The 20,461-nt window shown below is 37.1% G+C and overlaps 1 pseudogene; it reads left to right on the top strand.

Moving 5' to 3' along the window:
• Nucleotides 1–271: 271 nt before the first annotated feature.
• On the top strand, nucleotides 272–2,047 carry LOC101128864 (NAD-dependent malic enzyme, mitochondrial-like; annotated as a pseudogene).
• Nucleotides 2,048–20,461: the final 18,414 nt, after the last annotated feature.

Raw genomic sequence — 20,461 nt, forward strand, 5'->3', positions numbered from 1 at the left:
TCCAATAGAAGAAAAAAAATTTAAAAATATAAAAGGAAAATTTACGTTTAAAAAGATCTAGTAGGCCGTGCCCACCTGGCCCTGCGCCCTCCCCTCACCGGCCGCTGTCACCGGTCTACCTCAGAGTGTGGGGCCTCTCGCGCCAGTGCGAGCCTGAGTTGGCGCGGACTCCAGGATGCTCGCAGAAGGGGAGGGCCCGGCGGCGCGAGAGCTTAGCATCGCCAGGGCTGCCTCTTTGCCCACAGCACCGCCTGTTGTGGCACCAGACCTCTGGTGAAAGAAAAGATGTTGTCCGGGTTAAGCGTAGTTTCCACCACTTGTACTTTGGCATGTCTACATTTACACATAAAAGAAAAAGGCAAGCCACTTATGCTGAATCCAAGAACAAACAAGGGAATGGCATTTACTTTACAAGAACGACAAATGCTTGGTCTTCAAGGGCTTCTACCTCCCCAAATACAGACATAAGATATTCAAGCCTTACGATTCCATAGACACTTGAAAAAAATGACTAGCCCTTCGGAAAAATATATCTACATAATGGGAATACAAGAAAGAAATGATAAATTGTTTTATAGAATACTGCAAGATGACACTGAGAGTTTAATGCCAATTGTATATACACCGACGGTTGGTCTTGTCTGCTCCCAGTGTGGACACCTCTTTAGAAGACCTAAGGGATTATTTATTTCCATCTCAGACAGAGGTCATGTTAGATCAGTTGTGGATAAGTGGCCAGAAAGTCATGTTAAGGCTGTTTTAGTGACTGATGGAGAGAGAATTCTGGGTCTTGGAGATCTGGGTGTCTATGGAATGGGAATTCCAGTAGGAAAAATTTGTTTGTATACAGTTTGTCCAGGAATATGGCCTGATAGATGCCTTCTGGTGTGTATTGATGTGGGAACTGATAATATAACAGTCTTAAAAGACACATTTTACACGGGCTTGTACCAGAAACGAGATCACACACAACAGTCTGATGATCTGATTGATGAGTTTATGAAAGCTATTACTGACAGATATGGCTGGAACACACTCATTCAATTTGAAGGTTTTGGAAATCATAATGCATTCAGGTTCTTGAGAAAATACCAATAAAAATGTTGCACTTTCAATGATGATATTCAAGGGACAGCTGCAGTAGCTCTAGTAGGTCTTCTTGCAACACAAAAAGTTACTAGTAAACCAATCTCCGAACACAAAATCTTATTCCTTGGAGCAGGAGAGATTACTCTTAGAATTGCAAATCTTGTAGTATGTCTATGGTAGAAAATGGCCTGTCAGAAGAAGAGGCACAAAAGAAAATCTGGATGTTTGACAAGTATGGTTTATTAGTTTAGGGGCGGAAAGCAAAAATAGATTGTTATCAGGAACCATTTACTTACCCAGTCCCAGAGAGCATACCTGATACTTTTGAAGATGCAGTGACTATAATGAAGACTTCAACTACAATTGGAGTTGCAGGTGCTGGCCGTCTTTTCACTCCTAATGTAATCAGAGCCATTGGCTCTATCAATGAAAGGCCTGTAATATTTGCATTAAGTAATCCTACAGCACAGGCGGAGTGCAGGAGTGCACGGCTGAAGAAGCATATACACTTACAGAGGGCAAATGTTTGTTTGCCAGTGGCAGTCCATTTGGGCCAGTGAAACTCACAGATGGGCGAATCTTTACACCAGATCAAGGAAACAATGTATATATTTTTTCCAGGTGTGACTTAGCTGTTATTCTCTGTAACACCCAGCAAATTAGTGACAATGTTTTCCTAGAAGCTGCAAAGGCATTGACAAGCCACGTGATGGATGAAGAGCTAGCCCGAGGGAGACTTTACTCACCACTTGCTAATATTCAGAAAGTTTCTATTAACATTGCTATTAAAGTTACAGAATACCTGTATGCTAATAAAATGGCTTTCCAATACCCAGAACCTGAAGACAAGGCCCAATATGTTAAAGAAAGAATATGATGGAGTGAATATGATTCCCTGCTGCCAGATGTGTGTGAATGGCCGGAATCTGCATCAAGGTCTCCTGTGATAACAGAATAGAGGCATTCCCCTGATAAATACTTTCTGTGCTCCAGGGAACCCCTTTTTTCAGACAAGAAGAGATAATGACCTCAGTTTTATGGTGTTTTCTGTGTTTTGTTCTCCTGACCACTTTGGTTAACGTATTTCTTCCATATGTCTCCACATCTGTTGGGGTAGACATGTTGATGGATTGCATTGCCCACCAGCACCCTACAATCAGTTAATTGTGATGCTTTAATTCTAACATAAAGACCATACCACATCCAGGAGATGGAAAAAGTATGTTTGTGAATGTCTTCACTTGTACTCTAATTCAGACTTGCCAAAGTACTTGCTATTTACTATTATGGGTAATAATCCTCTCTCACCTAGTTCTTTTAGAGCTACTAACATACAAATTTACTTTTATGTATAGAAGTGCAGAATTTGGGAAAGAAACTAAATTTTCACCAAATTCAAGGAAAAATGGTCAGTATCTAAAAATGTTCTTCTATGTCTGCTTCATCTTTCCTTCATACTCTGAAATTCTCTTACAGCAGACAGAGCTAGGGAAATATTAAAAATTTACTCTATTTATTTTCTGGAACTAAATCAAGGCTTGGCTATAACATTATGAGAGTAATGGGAACTACTGCTGCCTTTAAATAAATAAAAGTCATTGTTTTCAACAGTGTATAAAAATCACAGTGAGGACTGGGACCAGTGGTTCACGCCTGTAATCCCAGCACTTTGGGAGGCCAAGGCGGGCAAATCATGAGGTCAGGAGTTCAATACCAGTCTGGTCAATTTGGTGAAACCCCGTCTCTACTAAAAATACAAAAATTAGCTGGACATGGTGGCGTGTGCCTGTAGTCCCAGCTACTCAGGAAGCTGAGGCAGGAGAATCACTTGAACCCAGGAGGCAGAGGTTGCAGTGAGCCAAGATTGCGCCACTGACTCTAGCCTGGGCAACAGAGTGAGAGTCCATTTCAGAAAACAACAACAAAAAAGTAAAACCAACCAACAAACAAAAAATAGTGTAATCTTTTTTAAATAAATAAGTTTTTTTAAAAAAGATCATTTTTATACCCTCTTGGTACATATGTGGTGTTATCAATCTCAATATCTGAGCCAAATTTGAGTGTGTAGGCATCTATTCTGTCTCTAGGGAGCGGCCACAATAGTTGTTTAAGCCTTCTGTTTTGTGGTGATCTTCCTACTTGTTCCATCTAGTATTGAAAATGAGTATTGAAGTCGCTAACAATTTTTTTTTTTCAATTGTTTCTTCCTCCTTCAATTCTTTCAGGTTTTGCTGACAGAATTTGAGGGCTTTATTAAATGCATTTGTAGTTATTAAATCTTAAAAGTAGATTTACCCCTTTATCATTACAAAATTTTCTCATTGTTTACTAAAAACTTTTGTCTTAACTCGACTGTCTTAGTGTAGCACTGCAGCTCATTTTTGTTTACTGATTGCGTATTATATCTTTTTCATCCGTTTACTTTCAAACTCTTTGTTTTTTTGAATCTAAACATGTCTCTTGTAGGGATCATAGAATTGAAACATAACTTATTTATTCTGTGGATCTCTGCATTTTGATTGGATATGGCGGGGTTTACATCTACTTTGTCATATGTTACTATATGTATCATGTGTTTTTACCTCTTTTCCTCTATCACTATCTTTTTTTATGTTAAATAGTTATGTTCCAGCATGCCATTTTAATTGCTTTGTTTATTTACTAAAAGTTTGAGGATTTTCTTTTTGTGGTTGCTATGAGGATGAGAATTAGTATCGTAATTTTAAAAGGTCTAGTTCAGAATAACTTTAAAAGGTCTAGTTCAGTAAATTTTCATAGTATGCAAAAACATACTCCAATGTATCTGTTTTCTCCTTTTTTTTTACTATTAATGCTGTACAACTTACATGTTTATACATTATAATCTTTTAACTGTGTTTTATAATGATTGTTTTGTGCAGCTGTCATCTAAAACAGAGTAAGGCAAGGAATACAAACAAAACCACATTTACGCTGGCTTTTATATTTATCTTTGTAGTTTTCTTTTCCTTTTCCTTTTTTTTGAGACAAGGTCTTGCTCTGTTGCCCAGGCTGGAATGCAGTGGTGTAATCTTGGCTCACTGCAACCTCCGCATCCTGGGCTCAAACAATCCTCTGGTCTCACCACCCCCAAGTAGCTGGGACTACAGGCACATGCCACCATGCCTGGCTAATTTTTTTTTTTTTTTTTTTTTTGTATTTTTTGAATAGATGAGGCTTTTCCATGATGCCCAGGCTGGTCTCCTCAAACACCTGGGCTCAAGCAAACCTCCTTCCTCAGCCTCCAAAGTGCTGTGACTACAGGTGAGCCACTGAATCTAGCCTTCTTTGTAGTTATTTTTTGTTGCACTTTACTCCTTGATGTGAATTTGAGTTTCATAAAGCGTTTTATTCATTTCAGCCTAAATAACTTACTTTAATATATCATATAGGGCAAGTCTATAAGCAAGAAATTCTCTTTTCTCTCTCTCTCTTCATTTCACTGGGCATGTCTCAACTTCTTTTTTATTTTTGCATGAGATTTTAGCTAGATATAGAATTATCAGCTTACAGTCTGAGACATTTTGAACATGTCATTCCACTGTCTTCTAATATCCAGGGTTTCTGATGAGAAGTCAGTTATTACTTTTACCAAGGATCTCTGCAATAGGTTAAGTTAACCCTTCTTGCTGCTTTCAAGGATTTGTATTTTTCATTTATTATCATCGATTAACTTGTTAGACTTATTCTACCTGGAATCTTAGGTAAATTTATTCTATCTGAGCTTCTTGAATTTGAAGATTAGTGTCTTTTATACAACTTGGGAGTGTCTTGGAAAATACTTCTTTAAAAATTTTTCTAGTCTTTTCTCTGGTATTGCATTTTGTGGATGTTGATACAATTTGTACGGGCCCACATGTCTCTGAGGATCTGTTCATATTTTTTTCTGCTTCTCAGACTGAATAGTCCCTATTGACCTATCTTCAGTGTTGTTCATGAATTCATCTGCCAGCTCAAATCTGTTGTTGAAATTTTGATAAATTTCCATTTCAGTTATACTTTTAATTACTAGAATTTCTGTTTGATACTTTCTTATAATTTTATCTCTTTACTAATATTCTCTATTTCATGAGGCAGCATTCTTATCATTTTATTTTTAGATATAATTTATTTAGTTCTATTAATATATTTTTATAGATCATTTAAAATCTCTATGAAGCCTAAAATCTAGGCCTTCTCAGGGTCATTTAATAGCTACTTTCCACTACCCTGTGTTTCAGGCATATTTTCCTGTGTCTTTGCGCATCTCATATTTATTTCTAAAAACTGAACAGTTTTGATAACATATTGTAGTAAATCTGATACACACATCTACCTAATCAAAGTGTATTCTTGTTCTTTTAAAATTTGTTGTTATTCTTTTTTTGGTTAATATTATTTAAAATTTATAAGCAAAGTTGAATTTTATCAAAAGCTTTCCCTGAATCTCTACTGAGATAATTATACAGTTTTTCTCCTTCATTCTATTGATGTGATGGATGACATGACATTTATTGATTTGCATATGTTGAACCATCCTTGCATTCCTGGGATAAAACTCACTTGATCATGGTGTGTTATATTTTTGATGTGTTGTTGAATTCGGTTTGATAGTATTTTGTTGAGAATTTTTGCATCTCTTCTATGTTCTGTGGAGATATTGGTCTGGGGTGTGTGTGTGTGTGTGTATGTGTGCGTGTGTCTGGTTTTGGTATCAGAGTTATGCTAGTGTTATAAAAAGAGTTAGGAAGAATTTACTCTGCTTCACTTTTTCATAATAGTTTGAGAAGAGTTGGCATAACTTTTTTTTTAAGATCCAGTAAAATTCAGCAGTAAAGCCATACAATCTGGGACTTTTCTTTGTTGGGAGGCTTATTACTGATTCCATCTTGTTAATTGTTATTGACCTGTTTAGGATTTCTATTTCTTCTTGGTTCAACTTTGGTAGGTTGTATTTGTACAGGAATTTATCCATTTCCTGTAGATTTTCTAGTTTGTTAGTGTATGGTTGTTCATAGCAGTCTCTATTAATACCTTGTATTTTGGTGCTAATAATTGTGATGTCTCCTTTTTGTTTCTAATTTTATTTATTTGTGTCTTTTTATGTCTATCTAATAGTTTATTGATTTTATTTATCATTGCACAAAACCAATTTTTTTGTTCTTCTTTTGCATTTTTTTCTTAACTTTTTGTTTTGATTTCTGCTCTAATCTTTATTGTTTCTTTTCTTTTACTAATTTTGGGGTTTTTCTTACTTTTTAAAAGAGATATTATTAGGTAATTTATTTGAAATCTTACTAGTTTTTTGATGTAGTCATTTATCACTCTAAACTTTCCTCTTAGTATTGTTTTTTTCTGAGTCCCAAAGGTTTTGATGCATTGTGTTTCTAGTTTCATTTGTTTCAATAAAATTTAAAGAAATTTTATTTTTAATTATTCTCTTCACTTATTCATCATTCAGAAGCATGTTGTTTAATTTCTATGTATTTATATAGTTTCAAATATTTCTCATTTTTTTGGTGTATGGTTTTATTCCATTGTTGTCTGAGAAGACACTAGATGTGATTTCAATTTTTTTAAATGTTATGGAGACTTGTTTTGTGTCCTGACATATGTCTTAACCTTGAGAATGCTCCAAGCGCTGATAAAAATATATGTGTTATTTTGCAGCTGAGTGAAAAGTTCTGTAAGTATCTTAGGTCTATTTTCCCAATGGTACAATTTAAAATCAATGTTTCTTTGTTGATTTCCTGCCTAGATAATGTGTTCAATGCTGAGAGTAGGGTGTTAAGGACCCCAGCTATTATTGTATTGAGGTCTACTTCTCCCTTCAGTTTTAATAATATTTGCCTTACATGTCTGGGTCGTCCAATGTTAGGTGCATATATACTTGCTAAATATAATAATTGCTAAATTGATTCTTTTATTATTATATAATTTTCTTCTGTGTCTCCTTTTACAGCTTTTATCTTCAAATCTACTTTGATGTAACTATGTCTGCTCCTGCTCACTTTCCATTTTCATGGAGTATGTTTTTCCATCCCTTCTCTTTCAGTATATATGAGTCTTCTGAGGTGAGATAATTTGTTATAGGCAGCATAGGTTAGGTCTTGTTTTGTTTTAATCTGTTCAGCTATTCTATATATTTTAACTGGGGAATTTAATCCATTTGCATTTATATTTAAGGTTATTATGGATAGATGGAGACTTACTTTTGTCAATTTATTGTTTTCTGGTTGTTTTGCATATACTTTGATTCTTACTTCTTGTACTTTTTTTTTATTTTATTTCTGCATTTGGGTGATTTTCTGTGACTATATGTTTTATTCATTTCTCTCTGTTCTTTGTGTATCAGCTCCACCAACTTGTTTTATAGTTTTACATACTTTAATAATGATAGTTACTATCTTTATACTTCCAAACATGACTTCCTTTAGCATTTCTTGTAAGGCTGGTGTAGTGGTGATGAATTTCTTTCATTTTTACTTGTGTATGAAATATGTTGTTTCTGTTTCATTTCAGAAGGATAGTTTTGCTGGATATAACATTCTTGACTGACAGGTTGTTGTTTTTTTCTTTCAGTACTTTGAATATATCATCCCATTATTTCCTGGCCTGTGAGGTCTCTACTGAGAAATCTACTGTTATCCTAAAAGAGATACCCATATGTCTGACTTGATGCTTTTCTCATGTTGCTTTTAAATGTTTTGTTTGCCTTTCACTTTTGACAATTTGACTATATGATGCCTCAGAAGCGATCTGCTTGGCTTGAATCTATTTGAGATTTTTTTGAGCTTCCTGGATGTCTATCTTCCCGAATGCTCATTTTTCTCCCAGGACTTGGGAAGTTTTTTGCTTTTATTTCATTAAATATGTTTTCCTCACCTTTTCATCTCTCTTCTGAAATTTCCATAATATGCATATTTATTTGCTTAATGGTATCACATAAATCCTTGATATGGTTTGGCTCTGTATCTCCACCTAAATCTCATCTTGAATTTTAATCTCCATGTGTCAAGGGAGCAACCTGATGAGAGATGATTGGATCATGGGGCAGTTTCTCCATTCTGTTCTCATGATCGTGCAGTAGTTCTCACAAGATCTAGTTGTTTGATGAATGCCTGGTGCTTCCTCCTTCTCCCTCTGTCTTTCCTGTCACCAAGTAAGATGTACTTTGCTTCCCCTTTATCTTCCACCGTGATCGTAAGTTTCCTGAGGCTACCACAGCCATGTGTAACTGTGAGTCAATTTAACTACTTTCTTTTGTAAATTACCCAGACTCAAGGATTCTTTACAGAAGTATGAAAACTGACTAATACAATCCTGTAGGCGTTCTTTATTTTTTTCATTATTTTTTCTATTTTGTCTGCCTGTGTTATTGGAAAAGACTATTTTCATGTTCAGAAATTCTTTCTTCTGCTTGGTTTAGTCTGTAGTTGGAGTTCTCAATTGTAATTTTTATTTAATTCATTGAATTCTTTAACTTTAGAATTTCTATTTGGTTCTTTTTGTATCCACCTCTTTGTCAAATTTCTCACTGAAATTATGAATTGCATTTTTAATTTCATTGAGTTGTCTACCTGCCTTTGCTTATATGTCCTTAAGATTATTATTTTGAATTATTTTTCTGACATTTCATGTTTCCTTATGATTGGGTTTGGTTACTGGAGAATTATTATTTACCTTTAGAGGTGACACATTTCCTTGCTTTTTCATGATTGATGTGTTCCTAGATTGACTTCTATACATCAGGTGGAAAGTTGCTCAATGCTTCCAATTTTATGGAGTAGGTATCATATAAAAAGATGTATTTGTATGAATGGGTCTTGGGGTGTTGCTTTTGTGGGGTGTGTTGGTCTTGGTTCTAGGTAGAGGCAGTAGTGTAGTCTCCAAGTAGTTTCTTCAGCTATAGTCTACATTAGTGGCATAGGCTAAGAGAACCTGTGGCAATGGTGGTGTGGCCTTTTCAGGAGTTGGCTTACTGGGCTGTTTCTCAGGTCAGGGGTGTAAGGGGATCATCTGACTTAGGATCTGGCTCACTGGGGTTGGCGCAATGGAGCTGCTATTCTGGCTGGAAGCACAGGCACACAGTTGAATGACCTAGGGATGTACCTGCCAGGATTTCTTGGCTTGCCTGAGGGTGTGTCAGCTAGGAACAACTCATAAGGCTGTTTCTCAGGCTTAAGACGTAGCTGCATAGTTACTCAGCTGGTCCCAGGGCATTTCTGTAAGGAGTAGCCCATGGGGCTGTTTTTCAGGCTTGAGATATTGCTGCAAGGTTGCTCAGCTAGCCCTGAGGGTGTGTGTGCTTGGGGGCAGGCATAGGTTAGTGTGGTGGCCCACGAGGCCATTTCTTAGTTCTTTGATTTTGGAGCATGGCTGCTTGACTGGCGTGGTGACACATACACTTGGGGCAGGCACAGGGCTGTTTCTTATGCTCCCAATACAGCTTCATGGCTGCTTGGCTGGTCTGGAAGCATTCTATGGGGCTGGCCCACAGGACTGTTTTGTTGGCCCAGGACATGGGCACAGGGCTGCTTGGTTGGCCTGGAGGCATGCCCGCTAGATGTGGCCCACAGTGCTGTTTCTCAGATCTTTGAGGTAAGTGCAAGGTTGTTTGGCCGGTTCAAGGGTGTGCCTGCTGGGGGCAGCCTGTAGGACTGTTTTAAAGGCCTGGTGTGCAGATTCACAGCTGATTGGCTGGCCTGGAACATGTCCTCCAGGGTTGTCCTATGAAATTGTTTCTCAGACCCTTATAGGTGTATAGGGATATTAGACAGGCCGAGGGCATGTCTGTGGGGCACAATGGTGCTTGGGGCTGTTTCTTACATCCTAAGCATGGGTGCATAGCCACTCTGCTGGTGGAGGGGCATATTTGCTACTCAGAGGCTCTTGGACCTCTTGGGTTAGAGTGTGCAGCAGTTCATTTGGCTCAAGGGCAGGTTCACCCTGGGCAACAAAGGGAGACTGCTTCTGTGGCTGGTATCCCTGCTGTACAGGACTAGAGTCACAACCAATCTTGGGCTCAAGCTCCACATAGCTGGGGTTATAGTGTTCAGGCACCCATATGGGCTTGGGGTAATGAAGATGGAGCCCCAGTGCCAGAGAATTGTGGTAGCTACTGGCCCTTAGGGCAGGGCACACTCCAGAGGTGGCTTTGATATAAAGATGGTGCTGTGCTACTTCAGCTTGGCTCATAGTGGGAAGGTTGGGGTCAGGAGTATACACTTTATGCTCCTATTCTGGGGCAATCTAGTTGTGTGAATTTCCCCAGCTCTTCATATTTGGTTCAGGGTTTGTGCAGAATGTAGGATTGTCCTGTTGTAAGAACTGTAAGTGTTTTCCTTGGCAATGGGGACCAGTGGGGATCTTCTGCTTATCTTTTCCCCACAAGAAGTTCCTCCTGATTCCATGCAAACACAATTTAAGTGAGGTAGATGAGGCTGCAGAGACCAGGTGCTTCCATGATTCCCTTCTGAAATTCCAGTCACCGCAGGTGCATCTCCACTCCTATGCTGCACTCCAGGGCTCTCCATTTGACATGCCAGAGAAATCTAGCTGTTTATTTGTTGCCTTCTTCCTTTCCTGTGGGAGTGGGGAAAATGCCAGAAGTACCTAGACAGACATTTCGCTGATATCACTTTTTGTTGTTCTTATTTTTCTTATTCTTGGTGATTTGTTTATAAACTTTCCTGGGCGAATTATCTAGATTATTCACTCTCATCCCTTGTGTCCATTGAGTTACATGCTAACTTTTCATTTTTTAGTTTTTGGGGGATTATTTTTAAGTCCCAGCTCTGTAGGGTATCACACCTCAGTATAAATTGCTGGCCAGCCAGTGATTGGTCAGAATATTTTCTTAAAATTATGCCTATTTGTTCTTCACTTTTTGTCAAAGGAATCAGCGTGAGAAGCCAGGTGCTCAAACTTCAGGAAGTTCACAAGACAGCCTTAGCTTTAACTTTGCACAGGGCTTCAAGGTCAACAAGTGATGACTAAATGGGGCCTTCTTTTTCAGGTTTTTTCTGGAAATGTGAACATCTTATTAGATCCCCAGGGACATGTCAGAGATTTTTTTCAAAGTCCCTTATGGTTGTCTAATTCTCCAGACTCTTGTCTACCTCAATTGAACTCATAATCTTAGGTGGTTTCGATATAGCCAGCATATTGTTCATATTCTCCAGAGCATAATGCTCTGGAGAAGGGCCCTTTCTTTTGATCTGACCGTGAGTCAAAGCAAATACCCATACATTATTGGAGTGGAGACTTTTCATGGACCTGCAAATTTGGACAAAATAATAATGATGTTCTGAGAAGTGTGCTTTCAACACAGCTCCAAACTTATTCTTTCTGCTGTTTACTTCAAGGCTGCTGCCTTTCGGCTACCATACCACTGAGCAGGAGAGAAAGAGAAGATATAAGAATATCCCCGAGTCAAAGCATTTCAGACTCCACTGTCTTACTGAGGGTTTATAATTTCTTTTGGATAGATGATTTTCACTATGTCGTGTAGTTTTGATCAATTTTCAGAATTCTGAACTGTTGGATTTTAGTGGTTTTGCTCATAATTTTACGGAAGAGTGAGTTTATTTAGTTCTTAATTATCCAGTCCAGAAACAAAATTATTCCATCAAGGGAGTTCATTTTTATTGTGAAATTTTATTTTCACTTGATAAAGATCTTGTCAGTCAACCTATAAGAAAATTAAAATTAATAGTATCTTATTGCTATTGAAATGGCTTTTTTTATTTCTAAAATTAGTACTGTTACAGAGGGAAAATAAATCAAATTTTAAAATTTAAGTTTAAGAAATTGAAAATAGAAAATAAAATTATAATTTCAAAGGAACTAAATTATTACTTGGCCTCCATCATTGCAATTTTAAAATTTTTGGTTTATTTGAGAAACACCATGTGTTATTTAAGTGTTAAATATTAGTTGAGCCAAGCTATGTGTTTTCATATTTTCCATAGCCTATATTATATAAAATAATAAATTAAGACTTACTAGATGTATGGGAAATTATTTTCAAAAAAAATTAAATGAAAAAAATTTATTGCTCTTTCTGTCATGTTTTTAAATAAAAGCAAGCATACCTTAGTAGTTTTTTTATGATATTTTGGCTACTAAGTTCTCATAAATCTTTTAAATGTGATCCAAAGAGAATTGGGTTTAAAATATTTCACTAGATGATGGGATTTTACATTGATATTTAATTTTTCTTTTTTCAAACTAAAATACATGTCTCTCAGTCAAAACTACATTTTAACATTATAAACATTAGTGAAGTTAAGCGCAGTTTGTCTCATTACTTATTGAACATTTTGAGTTTTTGCTTTACAATATCTTGGAAAGCATGGCTGCCAACAATTCTATTTTAATTTTGGCCTTTGTTACTAGCCAGAAGAATCATGAGTAAATTACTTTACTTCTGGATACATCAGTTTCCTCATCTATAAACTGGAATTAATACTACTACTTACCTCAAGGCCTGGTGCAAAGTATAAATATTACGTAAGTTAGCGTGTTTGGATTTATAGAACATTCAATGATAATGTATATACCATGCCTAGCACATAATCAATGCACAATAAAGAGTAACATGCTTTTCTGAATTGAGAATGGGTCTTTTGCTCTCTACATTGCAACTATTTTTTTTTAGCATAAAATAGGGCGACCTTGAGTTTCTGTCCTTGGAGTCATATTAATTAAATTTTGTAAAATCTTATCTCTATCCCAGATATTGACTTGATGTGAGTGGTACTATGTAGTATTATATTTTAATTAAAACCACACTAATATTTACAGGTGTTTTATAGTAAACTAACTCCTTTGTTGATCTTCTCAAGGCATACTGCTTCCATAATGGAATGTTGAGTGGTGTCCTTTATATTTTCTAGATTTTCCAGTCATTGTTCACTGGGTTCAAGCAGATCATTGCCTACTCACTTTATTTATGTAGTAAGGACACAGATAACAATTGAGCCATTGACACAATGGAGCTGTGTACACATTATAAATACAGACTTATCACAGAATGCTGACTTGGTAAGACAAGTTCATTGTATTAAGTTATTTATAATTGGTCTTTTTTTAAAAATGCTTTGGATGTCTTCAGGAGAAAGAGATTTTTCCTAAAGTAATTGAAAATCTCTAAGTGCCAAAAAATATGAAAGGGTTATTTTGAGAGCATCAGTGTATATAATTCAAATATTATTTTCTTTTTATTGGATTTATTTTATTTGATATTTGTGGTATACAGCATGATGTTTTGATATAAATTTTTGATAAAGATACATAGTAAAATAATTATAGTCAAAACGTTTACATGTCAATCACCTTTCATAGTTACCTTTTGTGTGTATGTGTGTTACGAACACCTAGAACTACCCCTTTTATCAAATTTTCAGTATATAATGCACATTATCAACTATACTTCTCATGTTGTACATCAAACCTCTATATTTATTTATTCTCCCTGATGGCAAATTTATGGCCTTTGACCTATTTCTGTCCATTTCCTCTCCCTCTCTGACCCTAGTAAACACTGCTCTATTTTCTGTTTTTATGTGTTCCACTTTTTAAAAATTTCACATATAAGCAACATCATATAGTATTTTTCTTTGTTTCTGGCTTATCTCACTTAGCATGATATTCTCCTGGTTCATCCATGTTGCTGCAAATAGCAGTATTTCCTTCTTTAAACCTGAATAGTAACAGTCCATTTTATATATATAGGACTATTATACATATATATAAATTTCTTTTTTTTGAGATGGAGTCTCATCCTGTCACCAGGCTAGAGTGCAGTGGTGCGATCTCGGCTCACTGCAACCCCCGCCTCCTGGGTTCCAGCAATTCTCCTGCCTCAGCCTCCCAAGTAGCTGGGACTACAGGCACACACCACCATGCCCAGCTAATTTTGTATTTTTAGTAGAGATGGGGTTTCACCATGTTGGCAAGGATAGTCTCGCTCTCTTGACCTTGTGATCTGCCCACCTCAGCCTCCCAAAGTGCTGGGATTACAGGCATGAGCCACCCCACCTGGTCACATATATATAAATCTATTTATCCATTCATTTGTCAATAAATACTTAGGTTGTTTCAATATCTTGACTATAACAATTCAATGAACATGTAAGGGCAAATATCTCTATGAGGTGCTGCTTCCATTTCCTTGGGTATATGCTTAACCAAGGGATTTCAGGGTCATATTAAAGTTCTATTTTTAATTCTTTTCAGGAACCTCCATACTGTTTTTCATAATGGCTATACTTATTTATATTCCTGCTGACAGTATACAAGCGTTCCATTGTCTCCACATCCCTATCAACACTTGTCATCTTTCAACATTCAGTTACTAGTCATTTAATAGTTGTGATGTGATATCTCATTGTAGATTTAATTTGCACTTCTCTAAGGATTAGTGATGTTGAGCACCTTCTTATATAACTGTTGGCCATTTTTATGTCTTCTTTGGAAAAATGTCTATTCAGTATCTTTGCAGTTTTAATTAAGCTATTGGTTATTGGTTTTGCTTTCTATTGGTTAAAGTTCCTTACATAGTTTGGATCTTAAGCCTTTATCAGATATACGGATTATAAATATTTTCTCCCAAACAATAGGCTGCCTTTTTCTTGTAATTCTTATTTCTTTTGTTGTGCAGTTGCTTTTCAGTTTGATAGTTCCACTTCTTTATTTTTCTTTTGTTGCCTGAGCTTTTGATATTAAGAAAAAACTGTTGCCAAGGCCAATATCAAGGAGATATACACCTATGTTTCCTTCTAGCAGTTTTCTAGTTTTAGGTTTTACATCTAGGTCTTTAATTTATTTTGAGATGATTTTGTGTATTGGATAAGATAAGAATCTAGTTTCTTTCTTTTGCATATAGATATCCAGTTTTCCCAAAAACATTTATTGAAGAGACTATCCTTTTTCCACTGTGCCTCCTTAGTGGATGTATTGGTCTATTTTCACACTGCTGTGAAGAACTTCCCTGAAACTTGGTAATTTATAAAGAAAAGAGGTTTAATTGACTCACAGTACCACGTGGCAAAGGAGGCCTCAGGAAACTTACAATCATGGCATAAGGGGAAGCAGGCACCTTCTTCAGAAGGCAGAAGGAGAAAGAAGAGAAGGCTAAGGGGGAAGAGCCCCTTTTAAAACCATCAGCTATCATGAGAAGTCACTCACTATCGTGATAACATCATGGGGGAAACAGCCCCTATGATCCAATCATCTCCCTCCCTCTACAAGGGGGGATTACAGGTCCCTCCCTGGACACATGGGGATTATAAATTAAGATGTGATTTGGGTGCACAGAGTCAAACTGTATCAATCTGCCCCAACTCCTCGCAAACTTCATGGCTTTTACATTTCAGAACTAATCATGCCTTCTCAAGACTCCCCCAGAGTCTCATTCCGGCATTAACTCAAAAGTCCATAGTCCAAAGTCTTATCTGAGACAAGGAAGTCCCTTCTATGTATGAGCCTGTAAAATCAAAAGCATGTTAGTTATTTCCCAGATACAATAGTAGTACAGGCATTGGCTAAATGTTCCTCTTCCAAATGGGAGAAATTGGCCAAAAAAGGGGGCTATAGTCCTCATGGAAGTCTTAAATCCAGCAGGGCAGTCATTAAATCATAAAGTTCCAAAATGATCTCCTTCGACTCCATGTCTCACATTCAGGGCATGCTGATGCAAGGGGTAGGGTCCCATGGCCTTGGGTAGCTCATTCATATGCTGACATTAAGTGGCTGTGGCTTTTCCAGGTGCACAGGGCAAGCCATCAGTGGATCTACCATTCTGGGATCTGGAGGACAGTAACTCTCTTCTCTCAGCACCACTAGGCAGTGCCCCAGTGAGGACCCTGTGTGGGGGTTTCAACCTCATTTCCCCTTTGCACTGCGCTAGCAGAGGCTCTCCATGAGGGCTCTACCTATGCAGCATACTTCTGCCTGGATGTCCAAGCATTTTCACACATGTTCTGAAATCTAGGTTGAGGTTCCTAAACCTCAATCCTTGACTTCTGTGCACCTGCAGGCCCTGCACCACATGGAAGCAACAAAGGCTTAGGGTTTGCACCCTCTGAAACAATGGTCTGAGCTGTACCTTGGCTCCTTTTAGCCATGGCCAGAGCTGGAGCATCTGGGATGCAGGGCACACTACAGCAGGGCCCTGGGCCAGGCTCTGGAAACCATTTTTTCCTCCTAGGCCACCTGGCCTGTGGTGGGAGGGGCTGCCGCCAACATCTCTGACATGTTCTGAAGATATTTTCACCATTGTCTTGGTGATTAACATTCCACTCTTCATTAGTTATGCAAATTTCTGCAGCTGGCTTGAATTTCTGTCTAGAAAATGGGGTTTTCTTTTCTATCACATTGTCAGGTTGCAAATTTTCCAAATTTTTATGCTCTGCTTCCCTTTTAAACATAACTTCCAATTTCAGATCATCTCTGTTCACTTAAAAGTTTCACAGATCTCTAAGGGAAAGGAAAAAATGCCACTAGTCTCTTTGCTAAGCATAGCACGAGTGACCTTTGCTCCAGTTCCCAAGAAGTTTTCATCTCCATTTGAGATCACCTCAGTCTGGACTTTATTGTCCACATTACTATCAGCATGTTGATCAAAACCATTCCACAAGTCTCTAGAAATTTCCAAACTTTCCCACACCTTCCTGTCTTCTTCTGAGCCCTCCAGACTATTCCAACTTCTGCCAGTTCCAAAGTCACTTCCACATTTTCAGGTTATCTTTATAGTAGTACCCCACTCTCTGTGGTACTAATTTACTGTATTAGTCAGTTTTCACACTGCTGTGAAGAACTTTACTGAGACTGGGTAATTTATAAAGAGAAGAATTTAATTGACTCACAGTTCTTCATGGCTGGGAAGGCCTCAGCAAACTTACAATCATGGCAGAAGTGGAAGCACACACCTTCTTCAAAAGGTGGCAGGAGAGAGAGGAGAAAACAAAGGGGGAAGAGCCCCTTATAAAACCAACAGGTCTCCTGAGAACTCACTCACTATTGTAGGAATTGCATGGGAGAAACTGCCCCCATAATCAAATCACTTTCCTCTCCTGACATGTGAGGATTACAGGTCCCTCCCTCAACACTTGGGGATTACAAATCAAGATGAGATTTGGGTGGGGACACAAAGCCATATCAAATCAGTGGGTTTGCTGAAAATTAGTTGACCCTCTGTATATGCTTAGGTTTACTTCTGGATTCTCTATTTTATTACAATGGTTTATGTGTCTATTTTTATGCTAGTATCATATTGTTTTCATTACTGTACCTTTGTAATATAATTTGAAATCAAAAAGTATGATGCCTCCAACTTTATGTTTGTTTTTCTTTCTCAAGATTGTTTTGGTATTTGATGTCTTTTTTGTTTCAAACGTATTTTAGAATTGTTTTTTCTGTTTTTGTGAAAAATGTCATTAGAATTTTGATAGGAATTGCATTGAATCTGCATATTGCTTTGTCCAGTATGGATTTTTTTTTTTTGTTTGAGGCAGAGTCTCGCTCTGTCACCCAAGCTGGGGTGCAGTGGCACTATCTCAGCTCACTGCAAACTCCATCTCCTGGGTTCACGCTATTCTCCTGCCTTAGCCTCCTGAGTAGCTGGGACTACAGGTGCCCTCCACCACACCTGGCTAATTTTGTTTTTGTATTTTTAGTAGAGAAGGGGTTTCACCATGTTAGCCAGGATGGTCTCAATCTCCTGACCTTGTGATCCACCCACCTCAGCCTCCCAAAGTGCTGGGACTACAGGCATGAGCCACCATGCCCGGCGGCTAGCATGGATTTTTTTAAACAATATTATTTTTTCCAGTCCACAAACATGGAATATCTTTTTGTGTGTGTGACTTCTTGAATTTCTTTCATCAATGCTTTATGGTTTCCAATGTGCAGATCTTTCCCTTCCTCTTTTAGATTTATTCCTAAGTGTTTTATTCTTTTGATGCTGTCATAACTTGAATTGTTTTCTTTTTTTTTTATAGCTAGATCATTGTTGGAATAACAAATTGCAATTTGTTTTTGTGTGTTGATTTTGTATACTGACACTTTACTGAATTCATTTATTTGTTCTATCAGGTTTTTTTTTCTGAAGTATTTAGAGTTTTCTGAAAAAGTATAATGTCATCTGGAAACAAGTATTATTTTACTTCTTTGTTTCCAATTTGAATGCTTTTTATTTCTTTTTCTTGTTTGATTACTCTGGCTAGTTCTTCCAGTACTATGATGAGTGGATATGGTGATAGTGGGCATCCCTGCGTCATACCAGGTATTAGAGGAAAAGCTTTCACTTTTTCACCATTGATTGTGATGATAGCTGTGAGCTTTTAATAAATGACCTTTTAAATATTCTTACTTTCCTTTAGAAATCTGTAGAGCCCTAATAACAATAATTTCAAAAGTGGAAGGAGAGTTTTCTTCCTGTATTACTAAATGCCCATGTGAGGAGATGGAAACAGAGAATTTAGGATGCAGAAATCTGGGAAATTTTGGATATAAGAATATATATAGCCTTTTTTATGCAGGGTATATTTATATGGTCAATATAAGGTATTGAAGACTATTTGGGTCTTCAACATTATAACCTACTTAAGATTAAGCGAAATGTCAGAGAACCAACTTGAGCGATGCATCCATTATTGGAAATAGGAAAAATAAATAGCACAGAAGAGCATGCTTGCAGGGAATTGTGAGTATTAAAGTAAGTAAAACTAGAAGACAGAGGGGAGCAGATGAAAGAGATGGCACCTCCCATGACTTCCTGAATTAGCCAGGAAGGATTTCATAGGAAGTTATGTTCTCCTAACTCCATGTGTAGTACCAACACAATCTTATTTCTTATTGTTTGCTGTGTCTCTACTGAGACTGCAGATTGGAGTGCCCCATTTAATGTAAACTACTTTTTAAAATCATGTATTCTCTCACTTTCAGGCAGTTTCTCTTTCTACTTTTATTCTTAAATACTACCAAAGCATTCTTTCTAAATAATTACACATTAAAATAAGACAAAATTTGGGGATGTTAAAAAAATGAGAGATCCTTCTCTTATGGACATATAAACCAAGAGCATATTGGTCATTAAGTAACCAGACATATTTTTAAACTTAGCTAAGAACTCTTTCTTTCCTCAGGAAAAAAAAAGGATTTGGAATCAAGGGCATAAAGAATACCTACTGAATTTGGTCGTTCTTTCTTCTCTAAACCTTACCTTGTGAGTCAGAACAATTAGCCAAATGAATGGTTACAAAGCTTTGCGTTCCTGACTGACTGTAATGAGTCAAACTGCATCATAGTGGGATTAACCAGATGCTTAGAGAGTAGAATACAATGTCCAATACTTTGAGCTCATTCAGCAAAGGCATTTACTCAAAGGCTGTAAAGCAACTGTTTTCTAAGAAAAACTCCTTAAAATATGCTGCTGCTCTCTCTTTCACGGTGAGAGATAAATTGTTGCCTAAGTCAGATGAATTTAAAAATGCAATTTCTTGCTGAAATATCCATTGTCTAGTATCAGAATGACAAGCTTTTATGAATGGTCACATTTAGAACATTATTTAATGCATGCTTTCTATTTTTTCATTAGTGCCTAAGAAGTACATTATCTTGGGTTTCAGAGCAGATGCACAAAGTGACTTCAGTGGAGTGATGAATAGCATTTCTCTACATAATACATTCAAAAGAATTTTGCATCTTATACATTTATTAAAAGGAAGAATAGTTTTTTTTAAACGAGTGGAAATATGTGCTGTAGTAGACAAGGATATCCAAAGACAGGAATCTCAAGAAAAATAGCACATACATAAAGAGAAAGAGAGAGAGAGATACATAGAGAGAGAGAGAGAGAGAGAGAAGAGAGGCTGATTTTAAGGAATGGGCTCGCATAACTGTAGAGGCTGGCAAGTCCAAAAAGGTAAGCCAGCAAGCTGGAAACTCAAGAAGAGTTATAGTGTTAACTCCAGAGGCACTCTGCTGGCAGAATTCCTTCTTTTTCTGGAGAAGTCATTCTTTTTCTATGAAAACTTTCAAATAATTGAAAAAGACTTGTCCACATTATGCATGATTAAGCTGTATTACTTGAAGTCTATGATTTAAATGTTATCAATCTATAAAATATTTTCACAGCAACATCCAGATGTGTATGATCAAATATCTAAGACAGCGTAGTCAAGTGACACACAAAATTAACTATCACAGTGACCTTTTATGTAACATAAAGACTCCTGGTCTATTGCTAAGCTCACTCAATGAATAGCCACAAACACCCTGATCATAGTTATTAAGAAGTTATTTCTTTCCTGGAATGCAGAAATTTAATTTCTGCTATTTCTTTGATAAATGTAATTCTTGAGGGTCA

This window comes from Gorilla gorilla, chromosome 13 (assembly GCF_029281585.2).
Source record: "Gorilla gorilla gorilla isolate KB3781 chromosome 13, NHGRI_mGorGor1-v2.1_pri, whole genome shotgun sequence".
Taxonomy (NCBI): domain Eukaryota; kingdom Metazoa; phylum Chordata; class Mammalia; order Primates; family Hominidae; genus Gorilla; species Gorilla gorilla.